This window comes from Rhinoderma darwinii, chromosome 11 (assembly GCF_050947455.1).
Source record: "Rhinoderma darwinii isolate aRhiDar2 chromosome 11, aRhiDar2.hap1, whole genome shotgun sequence".
NCBI lineage: Eukaryota > Metazoa > Chordata > Amphibia > Anura > Rhinodermatidae > Rhinoderma > Rhinoderma darwinii.
Window position 1 is genome coordinate 81,351,658 of NC_134697.1, and position 16,426 is coordinate 81,368,083.

A 16,426-nucleotide genomic window follows, 5' to 3' on the forward strand; every position below is an offset into this window, starting at 1 on the left:
TATTTGTGCTGGTGTTGTATTTATGTACTGAGCTTGGTTCTGGTGTTGTGTATAGAAACATATTGTTTGTAAGATGTACAAATGTGTTACATAAAAAGCAATGACACGTCGATTGGTAGAGAAAACAAACACGGCGAGGGGGAAGGAGATGTCGGGAAAGAGGTTGGGGGGGGGGGGGGCGCCAAACTGAATCTTTGCTCCGGGTGCTGGAGAACCTAGCTACGCCTCTGAGTAAATACCAAATGTTGTAAAGTAATCAAGAAACACATTTCCAATTCTTTCACATAAATTACCTTTTGTGTTGGTCTATTTGTTGATGACCAATTTAGTAACAGGACATCTATGTTTTATTTTGCATAGATGCAATTACATCAATGTACGGCCCGCAGAACATACCTCTTTGGATGGTGCTAGGGTAGTTCAATATGGGAGACCGGCATGTTTTGAACACATTTTTGTTTATGTTTTTGTGCCCTTGTGAACTAGACAGGGTTAAACTCTATCACTTTAGAGATGCTTATCATCCCACCAAATTCCTTGAGGTTTGGCTGATATCCCGAGGCTGTTCCTCTTGGATGGAGATGAGTCCTGGGAGCTATTGTTGGCTAATGTTTATTACAATATGTAAAGCCTGCAATACAGAAATGTAATCCCTTCTACGCTTGACTTTTCCGAAAGCACAGTCCATAATATTGGCATATTGAACCATATTTTAAAGGGGTTTTCCGGTTCCAGCAAAATAAAGATATTTTTTTGTCTAATTAAAAGTTATACAATTTACCACTTTACTTTTTGTATTAATTACTCATGGTTTTCAAGAGCTCGGCTAGTTGTTATTCAGTAGGAATATGCATTGTTTACTTGCAATGGATACAATTCTGCCCATAGTCATGTGTTGGACACACTGCTACCTCTAATGAATGCCTGTTAGGCCATGCCAGAGTCATGGCCTAACAGATGTCTTGCACTGACAGGCAATAATACACTGCAATACAGAAGTATTGCAGTGCATTATAAAAGCGATCAAATGTTCGCATAATGAAGCCAACTAGTGGGACTACAAATAAAAGTTTAATAAAGTTTAAAATAAATAAAAATCCCAAGTAAAAAATAATTAAAAACCCACTTTTTCCCCATACAAAATGCTTTTATTATGAAAAAAAAAAGTTAAGTTACACATTTGGTATCCCCGCGTCTGTAATGACCCCAACTATAAAACTTTTATATTATATAACCCGCACGGCGACCATTGTAAAAAATAAAATAAAGAACAATACCAGAATTGCTGTTTTCTATTCATTTTGCCTGAAAATAAAATTTGATAAAAAGTGATCGAATAAGTAGCATGTACTCCAAAATGGTACTAAAAAAAACTACAAGCCGTCCTGCAAAATAAAGCCCTAATACAGCTGCATCGGTGGAAAAATACAAAAGTTATGGCTCTTAAAATACGGCGACACAAAAACTTATGATTTTGAAGTGTTTTAACTGTGTAAAAGTAGTAAAACCTAAAACTATATAAATTTGATATCTTCACAATCGTAAAAACAACCCACTGAATAAAGTTGTTGTTTATATCACACAGTAAATGGCATAAATTTGGGTCCCAAAAAGTGTGGCGAAATTGCTATTTTGTTTTCTAAAACTCATAATACGGACACTAATACAGCAGTGTGAAACCGGCAGCAATCTGAGCAGGGGCAGTACAGGGATTCCAATACTCCAGGTACACCAAGCCAGGATAGCTGCATGGCTACTAACTGATGATGATGTCATGATGACTGGTGGGGGTCCGCGCACTGAGACCCCCACCAATCGGTAAAACGAAGCGGAAGAAGCGCTCGTGTGAGTGCTCAGCCACATCGTTTCTGTTCTGCTTTTTCTGGAAATAAATGTATCGGAGTACGGGCTCAATAGAATGTCTATGAGCCCGTACTCCGATACATCAGCTTCCCGGAAAAAGCTGAACAGAAACTACGTTTTAGCAGTTGGTGCTCGGTGCTCAGTGCTCGGACCCCCACCAATCAATACTTCTGACATGTCACTATGACATGTCCAGAAGTTTGTCGAATATTTAGTTACACTTAACAATATACTGTGACTGTCCTTGTGGATAGTTGGAGCACACATGTAAAAAACAGCTGCTCCACTTCTGTGATGGGCTGATCATGTACAGTTTCTTGCCAATTGAGGGACCACTGTTGGAAGCAAAGGGCAGGCCACTCACCACAGGCACGGGGCGTGAGGCAGTAGACCACTTAACCCAAGGAAGGGAACATTAAATAACTGTAGACCGGAGTTAAGAAAAAAACCTCACAGGACACAAAACAAAGAAACCTAACCACTGAATACCAGAGATGAAACGTTAAAATACCAAATACCAGGGACTCGCACATTAACCCAATGAACTATGGACGAAGAGATAAAATTGCAGAATACCAGATATTAGTTATCTAAAATTTGTATTATTTACCATTGGACAGCAGTTATTGTAAGTTTTCCTTTTAATTATCAGGGACATGGAATGGTAAATGGGCTCCGTAATACCTCCCTTTACCTAGGTGGCGATACTGACCTGCCTGTAGGGACAATTCAGATTCAAAACCGTTTTCCTTTTAAAAATGTTTCTTACAAATCTAACAAAATAAGGGACAATATATGGGAGGATGATCAAGCGATTATTCTTCAATACTGATCTTAAAGGGGTTTTCTGCTTATTACAATCTCTACTTAAAAGCTTTGCTTAACAATAAGATGATCATAAAGTGATCCCTAGTGATCAGCTGTAATATGTGGAGAAACTTGGCAGTAAGTGTTAAATTTCCGTGCAGCGCCACCACAGGGGAAATTAAGCATTACACAGTGGCCATTCATATCAATGGGTTTCTTATGTAATACACTCTAGCCAAGAAATGAGAATCCTGAACAGGGGACCCCCCTTATTAAAGCACAATTTTCTTATAGGGTATGTGAAAATGGGTTTTCTAAAGTGGGCAACCCCTTAACGACCAGGCCTATTTTGGCCTTAATGACCAAGCATTATTTTTCATTTATTCACCGTCGCATTCCAAGTGTCATAACTTTTATTTTTCCGTTGGCATAGCAGTATGAGGGCTTGTTTTGTGTGTGACAAGTTGTATTTTTCAATTGCACTGTTTTTGGGTGCATATAATATGTTGATTAACTTTTACATTTTTAAAAATAAATAAATAGTTATTCCAGCGCTGTTTTTACGCCTTTCACTATGTGGCGTAAATAACATGTTACCTTTTATTCTATGGGTCTGTACGATTACAGGGATACTAAATATATATAGGTTGTTTTATGTTTTACTATGTTTCCACAATAAAAACCTTTTTTTTTAAATATATTTATATATGCATCATCGCATTCCAAGAGCCGTAACTTTTTTTATTTTTCCGTCGATGCCATATGTGGACTTGGTTTTAATGGGACAAGGTGTAGTTTTCATTGGTACTATTTTGGGGTATGAGGGACTTATTGATTAACTTTTTTTCCACCCCCCCTCAAAAAAAAAAAAAGAAATTATACTTACGCTATTCTTCTTTCCTGTAGTCCAAGTAGCAGCACAGAAACCAATTAGTTAAATCCCTGCTACTGGTAGGACAGGTGACCAGAAACCATAAAATCATTAACTAAATAGACTATAAATAGGATCCTAAGCTCCGCCCCTTTCTTGGGTCTTTAAAAGAATACCATAAATATAGTCAAAGCTAATTTTATTGGGAGGGACACAATGCTGTGCTGCTGCTTGAGCTTCAGGAAAGAAGAATAGCATAAGTACAATTCCTCCTTTTCTCGTCGTCCTATGCAGCAGCACAGAAACTAATGGGATATAGCAAGATCATACGGGCCAGCAAGATGAAGACAAAACTGTATGTCCAAAGGCTGCTATCTCAGAAGCCCCAATGTCCAGTCTATGGTGCTTCATGAAGGTGTTCGCCTGAAACCATGAAGCTGCAGCAGAGATCCGCTCCACCGGAAGTCTTCCACTCTCTGCTCACGAAGGAGCCATTGCTTGGGTTGAATGAGCGACAACTCCTTAGAGAGGAGGTTCTTCTGCTAATTTATAATAGTCTCCCTTAGCCATCTGGCTAATGTAACCTTAGAAGCCTTAAATTATTTCTTCCTTGGAAGAAATATGGCAAACAAATTCTCTACTTTCCTAACGGACCTGGTCCTTTCAATGTATATTTGTAGAGCTCTACCGACATCTAGTGTGCGTAGGCTTTGAACTGAAGCATCTGGCTCTTCTGCCAGAAATGAAGGTAAGCATATCTTTTAAATCCTGTTCGTTACTGCAGGCATTTAAAGGCGAAGGGTTGCTACTGTTCTCAGAACCACTCTACACGGAAGGAAAGATATCTAAGCCTCTTTTACATGCCAAGGCATGGAAATCGCTTACCCTCTTTTCTGATGTAATCAACCACAAATCACACTTTAAATATTACCATCTTCATATCCAGAGCTCGCAAAGGCTCAAAATGGGACTTTGTGAGAAAATTCGAATCCAGCGGGAGGTTCCAATTAGGGTATGGCTCCAAGACCTTTTGGTATGAGCTTCCTTGTAGCTTTCATGAATCTCTTTACCAAAGATTCTCTGGCCCAAGATTTCCCTGACAAGGCAGATAGGGCAGAAATCTGTACGGCTAGGGAACTAGGTTTTAACCCTTGGTCAAACCCGGCCTGAAGGAAATCTCTCTAACTGAAGGTTCACTTCCTGTTCTTCTCTGAGTCATAGACCATCTTTTGAAGGTTTTGACTACCCTCTTTTAGATCTTGGAAGTATATCTAGTAAATTATTTTATTGTTAACCTTTCTACCGGTAGCAGGGAAGTAACCCATTGGTTTTTGTGCTGCTGAGTAGGACATTCAGGAAAAGTAACTTTTTTGTTTTTTGTACGCCATTCACCAGGCGGAATTGATTAATGTGTTGCTTGTGTTGGGTCGATATGATCACGGTGATACCTTATATGTGTATTTTTTTTATTTTGCACTTTTACTAAATAAAACCACTTTTTATGGAAAACAAAAGTGGTTTGATTTTATTTTAGCTGTAATCCTTTATTTTATTTTTTTACTTTTTTCATAAACTTTAAAGTTGTTTTGTTTTTTTAGCCCCACTGGGGGACTTCACAATGCGATCTTCTCATCACAAATATAATTCTTTGATATACTTAGTATACCCAAGCATTATTGCCTGTCAGTGTAAAACTGACAGGCAATCTATTAGGCAGTTAGTGATGGCAGACCTGGGGGCCTTTGTTTGGCCCCGGCTGCCATGGTAACCCATCGGTACTTCGCAATCATGTCACGAGTACGCCGATAGGGTGACAGAGGGTGCTGAGAGGGGATTAGACTGCTAAAACTCCAATTCTGGAAGTTGTGGCAGGATCCTGGCTGTGCATAACAGCCGTGCTCCTGCCGCTGATCTCACGGGTACAGTGGCAGTACCCACGAAATACGAGTGATGGATATATCCGTCACATTGCGGGAACTAGCACCTGCTTGTGACGGTTATATCCGTCACTCGTCGTTAAGGGGTTAAGTCATTCTACGAAGTGTCATAAAACGGATTTCTAGACAGTTTGGAAGCAGATATGTATACAGCGAAGTCCATAAATATTTTAACATTGACCAAGTTATTGTTATTTAAGGTATCTATTATAGCATATTAGCGTGCAGTCTTTCGGCTTTAATATGAGGGTATTTTTCTCAGAAGTCAGTGAATGATGTAGAAATCAATTTTTTTTTAATACGTATTCCACAAATTTTAGGGACTTAAAAGTAATTGTATAAACTTATATAATCGTTGAAGATAAGATCTACTCTAGGCACCTCAGAATGTAACCAGCTGCTTTCTTTCAGGAGTCCTGTTAATCAATAGAAGGGAACCATTTCTATGTGAAGCCATACATACCCACCTCCACCATACTTGATGAACGAGTTGGTATGTTTTCGATCATGAGCAGTTGATCCTTATCTTTCCCCATCATTCTGGTACAACATATGTGTTTCATCTGTCCTTAAGATGTTCCAGAACAGAATAGGCTTTTTTTAAAATTTTATTATATATTTGTTTTTTTGCTCTTCCTCTTTTTGAGGCTTACCAATGGTTTACCTTTTGTGATAAACCCTTTGGATTTAGTTTGGTTGATTCCTCTTTTTATTGTTGACTTTGACACAGATACTCCTACCTCCTGGAGATTGTTATTGTTACCAGGAAAATAATTCTTCTGTAATCCACCACTATTGTTTTTCATGGTCTTCCAAGTTTTAAGGATCACCAGTATGCTCCCTTATTTTATTTTTTTTTTAAAGTACAAAGTTATTTATTTGACCACATCTAACAGGTGTCTTTTTTTATGTTTTCTTTGATTGGATTGGTTTGTTTGGATTTTTTAGCCTAATGAGGACTTGCTCTACTAGCAGGGACAACGCTTTGGACTCCATATTGAGACTTAATAGCAACAGATTCTAAATGTAAATGGCACACTTCAATGCTAGACCTTTTATTAAGGTAAAAGGCCAACGAGGCGGCCCCTCGGAAAAAAACATGTGGTGCCAACTGGTGACTTACTAGCTCACCTGCCACTTCATTCGAGCAAATAGTATAAATGTAACATGTATACAAGATGGTAACTTAGGCTGTGTAAAGTCAACAAAGGTTTGATTCACTTTTGGTCAGCTTTTGCCAAAAATGTGGGACGGAAACCTGAAGGCATTCAGTATGGACAATTAACTACCTAATGAATTTGCTCTACTGCCTTTCGCCAGAACTTCCGGGTATCTAGTACAGGCCTACCTCTGATCCCTTTATTTAAAATGTTTTCTTTATACTATATTAAATACTGTATAAACTATTGATTTAATGCCCGCACTTTTATTTGAAGCATATCAAGCCATTCTTTTGTTGTGGAAATACCAAGAAGTGCAATGGAAATAAATTCATATTAAGCATATGATGTAGGCCGTCCAAGCCCTCCTTTTATTTCTGGCATATACGATTGTTTTGAAACTAAAATGGTTTTATTTCTTTAGAGATTTCTTGGATACGGTTTCTGTAGACCTCCAGAACTCTGGCTTAAGGCTATGGTGCTCTGAATAAAGAAAATCTGTATGCCTATGAATTTATTGCACGGTTATAAATATTATTTTAGCTTGGCTTTATTAACCGCTTAATAGTAGCTGGCTATAGTCAAATATATTTTCAATTTTCCTTTTGCTACCATTTTTGCACACTCCAGACTTAAATGAAATTTATGATACAGCAACCTTCATCTACAAGCAATAATGTAACTAGGTGTCCCCGCCTTCCCGCGGAACTACTGTCCCGTGCTGAAAACATGATTACAGTACGGGACAGTTTTCACGCAGCAAGGCAGGGACTCCTGGCATCGCACATAACTATGACGCTAGTAGCGTTCCTCCCTGCACTGTGTTTGGTCCAGTAAATACTGCCGACATACGGTCCGTATATCACGGACTGAACACGGTCATGTGAATTAGGCCCTAGCCTTTGTATGTACACCACCACAATGGATTAAAACCAAGCAATCAAGATGTGAATGAAGTGTAGTGAAGTACAGTACAGTACAGTGAATTAAAGAGTAGTTTATGAATTACAGCCATTTTTTACATAGTTCCTTAATTTTTCAAGATCGAAAGTAACATAATTACAAATATAAGGGTTGTTTTTAATACTTGGATGCTAATCCTTTTGCAGTCATTGACTGCCTGAAGTCTGAAAACCATGGACATTACCAAATGCTGAGTTTCCTCCCTTGAGATGCTACCCAAGTCTTTGACTGCAGACCCTTTAGTTGCTGCTTGTTTGTGGGTCTTTCTGCCTTCAGTTTTGTCCTCCGAAAGTGAAAAACATGCTAAATCGGGTTAAGGTCAGGTGATTTGGGCATTAAAGAATATTCCATTTCTTTAAAGCGCCATCCTATTAGTTTTGCAGCATTACACTGAATCTGAGCAGATCGTATAGCTCTATACACTTCAGAATTTATCCTGCCACTTCTATCCGCAGTCACATCATCAATACAGTGACGTAACTACCACTGTAGCCCGGTGGTGCCACTAGCAGGCGTTAAGGCTGCACAGTGGTAGCAACGCCACTACAGGGCCCCCAACACCCGGCCCAACATTTATGGGCTGGGTGGCACGGGCCCTCATGCCCGGTGGCGTCGCTAGCACTGTAGGGGGCTCCGGTGCTAGCGACAGACACATTCTCTTGTATCTGCATCCTCAGGACGCAGATGCAATTGATCACTATAGGCTGCAGGCCACGTTAGGCCTGCAGCCTATAAGGCGCTGGAAATACTCCCTGAGCAGGCCGGCGTGATGTCACTGCGCAAGTGTCCCACCCGGAGGATGTGCAGCGCTTCGTCCTTCGCTGGACCGCGCAAGGCATGTACAGTATAAGTGTTACCAGTGGTTTGCAGATTGAGATCAACCCTTCGTCACTATCCGGCTTCCCCTGGCGGCCGCCAGCATCATTTACCTCTATGACTGTGTCCTCTTCCTCCTCCCCGGGTACGCTGGCATGTACTGCTTCCGCCCGCTGCTTGCTCCTGTAGGGTGCATGTGTGTCTCCCGGTCTCCTCTTAAAGGGGCAGTGCGTGCACCACTATTACATTCCCTATCTTATCCCCGTGCAACCCGCCCTATTTAAATCCGTCCTGCCCTTCTTCCTGTGCCTGAGCATTGTTGTTGTCTACTCGTGTTAGTTTAAGCAAATGGTCCCTTAGTTGTATCCCGTTCCATGTTTTCCTGAGCCGAATTGTAGTGTTGGAGTTGTGTTTGTTCCCTCTGCCACGCGAAGTGTCATCTGTGCCATGAATCATCTGTGCTAAAGCGTCTGCTACATCTCGTGCCTGTCTGGATTCTCATACAGGTACTCTTGTGCTAAGACTTTCCATTGACTGTTGTTTGACCAACTGCCTAGTGGGTACACATACCCCAGAATCGTGACCGTACGCTCAGGCCATGGAACTTGCTGGCCAACCCATGTCCGGCGTTCAAATTATGCAAATAGACAAGCTTGACCTCCGGGCATGTCAGGATCAACTGTTACAGGTGGTGAACTCCATCATAAGTCATTTGGATCATCCTCCTGCACCTCCCCTGGCTGTTCCCGCTGCTCCCCCACCTACTATTCCTCCTGCTTACCTTGGTCATGCAATCTCGTTACCTCTACCTCCTCGCTATGACAGGGAACCCAAGACCTGTAGAGAGTTCATCAATCAGTGTACTATCCATTTCAGGTTACGAGCTCCGGAGGTTCACCAGGAGAGACAGTCCTATAGACTGGTACCCACGTTCCAGGGACCACTACTGCCTTCTCTAGTTGCTCCACCTGAAGGCTCTTGGCTCAATTCAGGTGGACAGACTCAAATTGTCCAATCAGGAGAAACAGTACAGATGCGCTTTAGTTCTGTGTCTGTATTGTGGCCACAAAGGCCATTTTGTGCATTAATGTCCACAAAAGCTGGGAAACTCCAGCACCTAGGGTTGGTTGGAGAAACAACCCTAGGTTGAAAGACGCCAAATCTTCTCCTAAATTGTCCATCCCTGTAACCATTGCCTCTGGTGAGAAATCACACACCATTTCTGCTTATCTGGACTCCGGAGCGGCTGCAAATTTTATTCAGCAGGACCTAGTAGATCATCTCCATTTGGCCACGGTTCCTCTGGAGAGAACCCTGGCAGTCGCCTCTGTGAATAGGCAACCTCAGCCAGATCCTATTCTGTCCATCGCGGAACCTTTGAGACTACGAGTCGGAATCCTCCACTCAGAACAGATTGCCCTCTTCGACTTACCAAAATCTATCAACTCTATTCTGCTGGGCCTGCCTTGACTACATGCTCCGGTTCACGACTGGAGTTCCGGAGAGATCCTGCAATGGGGATCCAAGTTTCTTCATCGCTGCCTGCCAAAGGGTCGTCCTGTTCTGCCTCCATTGCCTCAGTCACTCGCTGGACTACCTATGCATTATGCCACCTTTGCAGTTGTCTTTAGTAAAAAGGAGGCAGAGTTTCTTCCCATCGTTCCTACGATTATGCCATTGAACTGCTTCTTGGCATGTCTCCCCCCTCGTGGACAGGTCTATCCTCTCTCCTTGCCAGAGACCCAGCCCATGTCGGCTTACATCAAGGAGAACCTTGGGAGTGGGTTTATCTGTTAATCTTCTCCGGCCGGGGCCGGATTCTTCTTCGTTAAAAAAAAGATGGATCACTTCGACCATGCATCGATTACCGTGGCTTAAATCAAATTACGGTCAAAAACAAGTACCCCTTGCCGCTAATCTCAAGGTTCTTCAATCGAAATCGTGGAGAAAATATTTCCACAAAGCTGTATCTACGTGGAGTTTATAACTTGATCCGGATCCGTCAAGGTGACGAATGGAAGACCGCACTAGTATCTTGTGATGCCCTTTGGTCTGTGTAACGCTCCAGCGGTATTTCAGGAATTTGTGAATGACATCTTGCAGGATCTTCTGTGTGTCTGTGTGGTGGTATATTTGGATTCACAAATTTTTATTGGCAGTTTATCCCAAACTTCTCGTTTCTGACTGCTCCAATCTCTGCTCTTACCAAGAAGGGGGTGAACTCCAAGGTTTGGACCCCGGAGGCAGAGGCAGCATTTTCTAGTCTCAAGAGCGCCTTCACTTCAGCCTCAGTTCTTTATCATCCGGACATGTCTCGACAGTTCTTACTAGAGGTAGATGCTTCTAGTTTAAGCAAATGGTCCCTTAGTTGTATCCTGTAACTATGTTTGTTCCTGAGCCAAAGTCTAGTGTTGGAGTCGTCTTTGTTCCATCTGCCACGTCCAGTGTCACCTGCCACGAATCATCTGTGCCAAAGCGTCTGCTACATCTGGTGTCTGTTTGGACTCTCATACAGGTACTCTTTTGCTAAGACATTCTATTGACTGTTTGGCCAGCTGCCCCTCTGCTACGGCGGAGCGGCCTAGTGGGTCCACATACCCCAGAATCGTGACAAGATGTTGGGAAGGGGTTTTTCTTCTTTCGTAATCTTCCAGGCTTTTTGGTTTTGTTGAGCCAGCGCATTCCATTTTTTTTTTTACTTTTTTTTAAAGAATGTATCAAATTGTTGTATTGGCCGCTCCTAAAATTTCTGCTATCTTTCTGAAATCCGAGACTTTTGAGCCTGTGAAAATGGAGGGACTGTGTAAAAAAAATTGGTGTAATTCCAAAATGATGAATGCAATATTGTTTTTAAACCTTTTGAATTAAAGCTGAAAGTCTACACTTCATTCACATCTTAAATGTTTTCTTTCAAATATATTGTGGTGGTGTACAGAGGCTAAATTAGAATATTGTGTCACTATCTAAATACTTCTGAACCCAGCTATACACCGTTCAGCCAGAACATTAAAACCACTTACAATTGAAGTGAATAACAATATCTTGTTACAATGGGACCTGTCAAGGAGTGGAATATAAGAGCAGCAAGTGAACAGGTAGTTCTTGATGTTGAAATGCTGGAATAAAAAAGATTGTGCAAGTGTAAGAATCTGAGTGACCTTGGAAAAGACCGAAATTCACCGAATTGAGATGACTAGATAACTGAGTCAGAGCCGACTCTTACCGGTTTGCAGTGAACTTATTTGAACTGGACTATGGAGGAATGGAAGAAGGTAGCCTGGTCTGATAAATCACATTTTCTTTTATATGATTTGGACGGTCGGATGCACAAGCGTCGCTTACCTGTGGAAGAGATATCGCCAGGATGCAATATGGGAAGAAGGCAAGCTGGCGGAGGCAGTGTGTTGCTCTGGGCAATGTTCTGCTGGGCAGCCTTAGGTCCTGGCATTCATGTGAATGTTACTTTGACATGCAACACCTACCTAAACATTGTTGCAGACCAAATACACTTATTGATTGCAATGCATTTCCTAGTGGCAGAGGCCTCTTTCAGCAGGATAATGCGCCCTGCCACGCTCAAAAATTGTTCAGGAATGTGTAAGGTACATATGTAAGGAACTCCCCAGATCTCAATCCGATCGAACATCTGTAGGATGTGCTGGAAACGCATGTCTGATCCATGAAGGCCCTGCCTCGCAACTTACAGGACTAAAAGGATCTGTTTCTAACATCTTGGTGCCAGATAACACGGGACGCCTTCAGAGGTCTTGTGGAGTCTATGCCTCGAGGTCACGGCTGTTTTGGTGGCACGAGGGGGACCTACACGATATTAGATAGGTTGTTTAATGTTATGACTGATCGGCACATATATACACTATATGGACAAAAGTATTGGGACACACCACTTAATCATGCTAGAGGTGTCCCATTGCTACAGGTGTATAAAATCAAGCACCAAGCTGTTGTAGCAAGTCAGTCAAATTTCTTCCCTTCTAGATATTCCACTGCCCAACTGTGAGTGGTATTATTGCAAAGTGGAAGCATTTAGAAACCACAGCAACTCTGCCATGAAGGCAAACCACGTAAAGTCACAGAGCAGGGTCGCCGAGTGCTGAAGTACAAGTGCATAAAAGTCGCCAACGCTTTGCTGACTAATTAACCGCAGAATTTTAAATCTCTTCTGGCATTAACAGCCGCACAAAAGTCGTGTGCCAAGAGCTTCATGGCATGGGTTTTCAAGGCGGAGCAGCTGTATGCTAGCCGTACATCGCCAAGCGTCGTATGGAGTAGTGTAAAGCACACCGCCACTGGACTCTGGAGCAATGGAAACATGTTCTGTGGAGTGACGAACCACAATTCTATATCTGGCAGTCTGATGGATGAGTCTGGGTTTGGCGATTGGCAGGAGACTGTTACCTGCCTGATTGCATTGTGCCAAATGTAAAGTTGGTGGAGGAGTGATATGAGACTTCTTAGTTCTAAAAATATTAAAATGCTAAAAATGCTTAATACTTGGTATCCTGCAGCATTAAGATTTTTAGCCACTAAGACATTTTGGACAATTGTATGCTTCAAACTTTTTGGAAAAGTTTGGGGAAGGCCCTTTTCTGTTCCAGCATGACTGTGACCCAGTGCACAAACCAAGGTCCATAAAGGCATGGTTGGGTGAATTTGGTGAGGAAGAACTTAACTGGCCCGCACAGAGCCCTGACCTCAACCCTTTTGAACACCTTAGGTATGATTTAGAACAGATATTGCGAGGCAGGCCCTCTCATACAACCTCACTTTTTGCTATGTTGAGGCCTTGTGCTATAATTAAGAAACATTCACGTTTTCCCCCTCATTCTGCACTCAATAATGACACTGAAAGCAGAATTTTAGAAATTTTCACAAATTTATTAAAAATTAAATACTCAAATTTCGCGTGGACATAAGCATTCAGACCATTTGCTATGACACTTGAAATTTTAGATCTGGAGGCCTCCTATTTCTCTAGATCATCTTTGAAATGTTTCTACACCTTGATTGGAGTCCACCTGTGGTAAATTCATTTGATTGGACATGATTTGGAAAGACACACTCCTATCTATATAAAGTTTCATAGCTGACAATGCATATCAGAGCAAAAACCAAGAAGTGAGGAGGAAAAAACTGCCTGTAGAGCTCAGAGACCGGATTGAGTGGAGGCACAGATCTGGGGAAGGGTACAAAATTTCTGCTGCACTGAAAGCTCCCAAGAGCACAGTGGCCTCCATAAATCTTAAATGTAGGAAGTTTGGAAAAACTAGGACTCTTCCCAGAGCTGGCCGCCCCACCAAACTAAGTTATCAGGGAGAAGGGTTTTGGTAAGAGGTAACCAAGATCCCAATGGTCACTCTGTCTGAGTTTCAAAGATCCTGTGTGCAGATGGGAGAAACTTCCAGATGGTCAACCATCACTGCAGCACTCCACCACTCTGGGCTTTGTGGCAGAGTGGCCAGAAAGAAGCCTCTCTTCAGTAAAAGACACATGAAAGCCAGTCTGGAGTTTGCAAAAAAGCACCTAAAGGACTCTAAGACTGAGAAACAAGATTCTGTGCTCTGATGAAAACAAGATTTAACTTTTTGGCCTCAATTCTAAGAGTCCTGTCTGGAGGAAACCAGGCACTGCCCATCACCTGCCCGATACCATCCCTACAGTGAAGCATGGTGGTGGCAGTATCATGCTGTGGGGGTGTTTTTTCAGCAGCTGGGACAGGGGGACAGGTCAGGGTTGAGGGAAAGATGAATGGAGCAAAGTGCAGAGAGATTCCTAGTGAAGACCTGATCCAGAGTGCTCTGGACATCAAACTGGGCCGAAGATTCACCTTCCAACAAGACAATGACCCTAAGCACAAAGAAAAGACAACACAAGAGAGGCTTAGGGGCGACTCTGTGAATGTCCTTGTGTGGCCCAGCCAGAGCCCTGACTTGAACCCAATCGAACGTTTCTGGGGAAACCTGAAAATGGCTGTCCACCGCCCGTCCCCATCCAACCTGACAGATATTGAGAGGTTCTGCAGAAAAGAATGGCAGAAAATCCCCAAATCCTTGTGGCATCATACCCAAGAAGACTGGAGGCTGTTACCACTGCCAAAGGTGCTTCAACTAAGTAATGAGTAAAGAGTCTGAATACTTATGTCAATGCAAGATTTTAGGTTTTCCTTTTAAATAATTAGCAAAGATTACTGACATTTTGTTTTCACTTTGTCATTATAGGGTGTTGAGTGCAGAATGATGGGGAAAAACAGTTTTCTTTTTTCATTTTAGCACAAGACCTTAACATAACAAAATGTGAAAAAAGTGAAAGGGTCTAAAGATTTTCCAAATGCAATGTATATACAGTAGATATGAATATATTCATGTAATTTGGGTAGGACAGTTTGTACTTTTTCATGTCGTCAATGACAAAAATGTTATAGTGTATGGAAAGGGGGCTTTTACAATAGAATTCAGCACAGGGGGTTGTTTGTTTTTTTTAAACCATACATGCGAGTGGATCCTCTCTTCTCCTCAACCTGTGTTTGGCTAAAAAAAAACTACATCAAAAGCTGCGTATGGATGTTATTCACACTTGAGGTCAGTTCACACGTTACGTAAATACTACGGATTTTCCGCAACTGAATTGCAACAGTAGCAGCAAAGCTACGTAAATACTGAGCGGAAAATACGCTCAGAAATTGACATGCGGTGCAGAATTTTATTACGCAGCATGTCAAATGTATTTGCTTTAACGCTGCTTATTTTTTGCGGATTTTCCCCATTGACTTCAAAGGGAGGTAAATCCCGCAACAAATAGCAGTTGTCATACTTACCCAGAAGTCTGTGTTTCTTCCTCCAGGCTTAGATGTTTCATCCCATGTGACCGCCGCTGCAGCCAATCACAGGCTGTAGCGGTGGTGACATGGAATGAAACGTCATCCCAGGAGGTCGGGCTGGATGACGTTGAGGGCATGTCATCACATGTGACCGCCGCTGCAGCAAATCACAGTCATCACAGGAGGGATGCTGCAGTTTTCCGCATCTGACATTCCGGGCGAAAAACTGCACCACAGTTTGGTGCGGTTTTTCACCTGGAATCCTCTGCGGCGCACAGAGCTGCGTGCTTTTATGCAGCGTATCCACCGGTATGATCTCCGCCTCACATTTACTTACATGAACTTCGGCTGTCTAAACGGTGTGACCACAAACATATAGATAAACCATGGTCAATTTCGGTAAACACGCGTGTTTTTCCTGTATAGTTTTTGACTTCATAACACTACTGGTTCTTGTGAAAACACCCTTACGGCTAATTTGTGCCCTCTGTTGTGAATGTGCCATGGGAACACATCAGTGACTGGTTTAACTGGTGGGGCACATATTTTTTTCACACCAGATCACCTTCTCTGGCCCCCCTGCCTTGCAGCTCCAGAAATAACGGTCACGTCTGTTTTTTGTTTTTTTTTCATACAAGGTATGTCGATTTTATACGTTCTAGTTCCACATGAACCATTTCCAGATCTACATAGACAATAATGCAAAATAACAAGTAGAGTTTAAAATGAGCTGTCCAAAAAATAGCGTTTAGCGAACTATGTGATGTTTACCTAATGTAGGTCATTCATAAAGCACTGCGGTCATGGAAGACGTGTCGTGTAGATAATGCCTCGAGAAATATGCATGCATTGCCATATCAATTATAGTATCCTTTAAAAATTTGTTAACGTTCATTTAATCGAAATTGAATTTGCCTTTATAAGTATTAGTACTACGGCTTCTTTTTGTCTGACCTTCCAGCTGTATAGCTCCTTGGCCTGTCGGATCATACTGGTACGCAGTGTGTTTCTGTGTTTATAGCATAGAGTGTTATGGAAAGCCCCAGCACTCATTCTCATTGCCCTGACAGCTTCCTGACAGCAAGCAATGAACTGGAATCCACCAACCTAAAGTGGACCCATATGGAACTAATCCTCACAAAGGACTTCCAGCTGAAATGTTAATTGGCTTGGA

At 42.1% G+C, this 16,426-nt stretch overlaps 1 pseudogene; it reads left to right on the forward strand.

The window, feature by feature from the left end:
* The first annotated feature begins 9,015 nt into the window (after positions 1-9,015).
* On the forward strand, positions 9,016-14,550 carry LOC142662968 (uncharacterized; annotated as a pseudogene).
* The last annotated feature ends 1,876 nt before the right edge of the window (positions 14,551-16,426 follow it).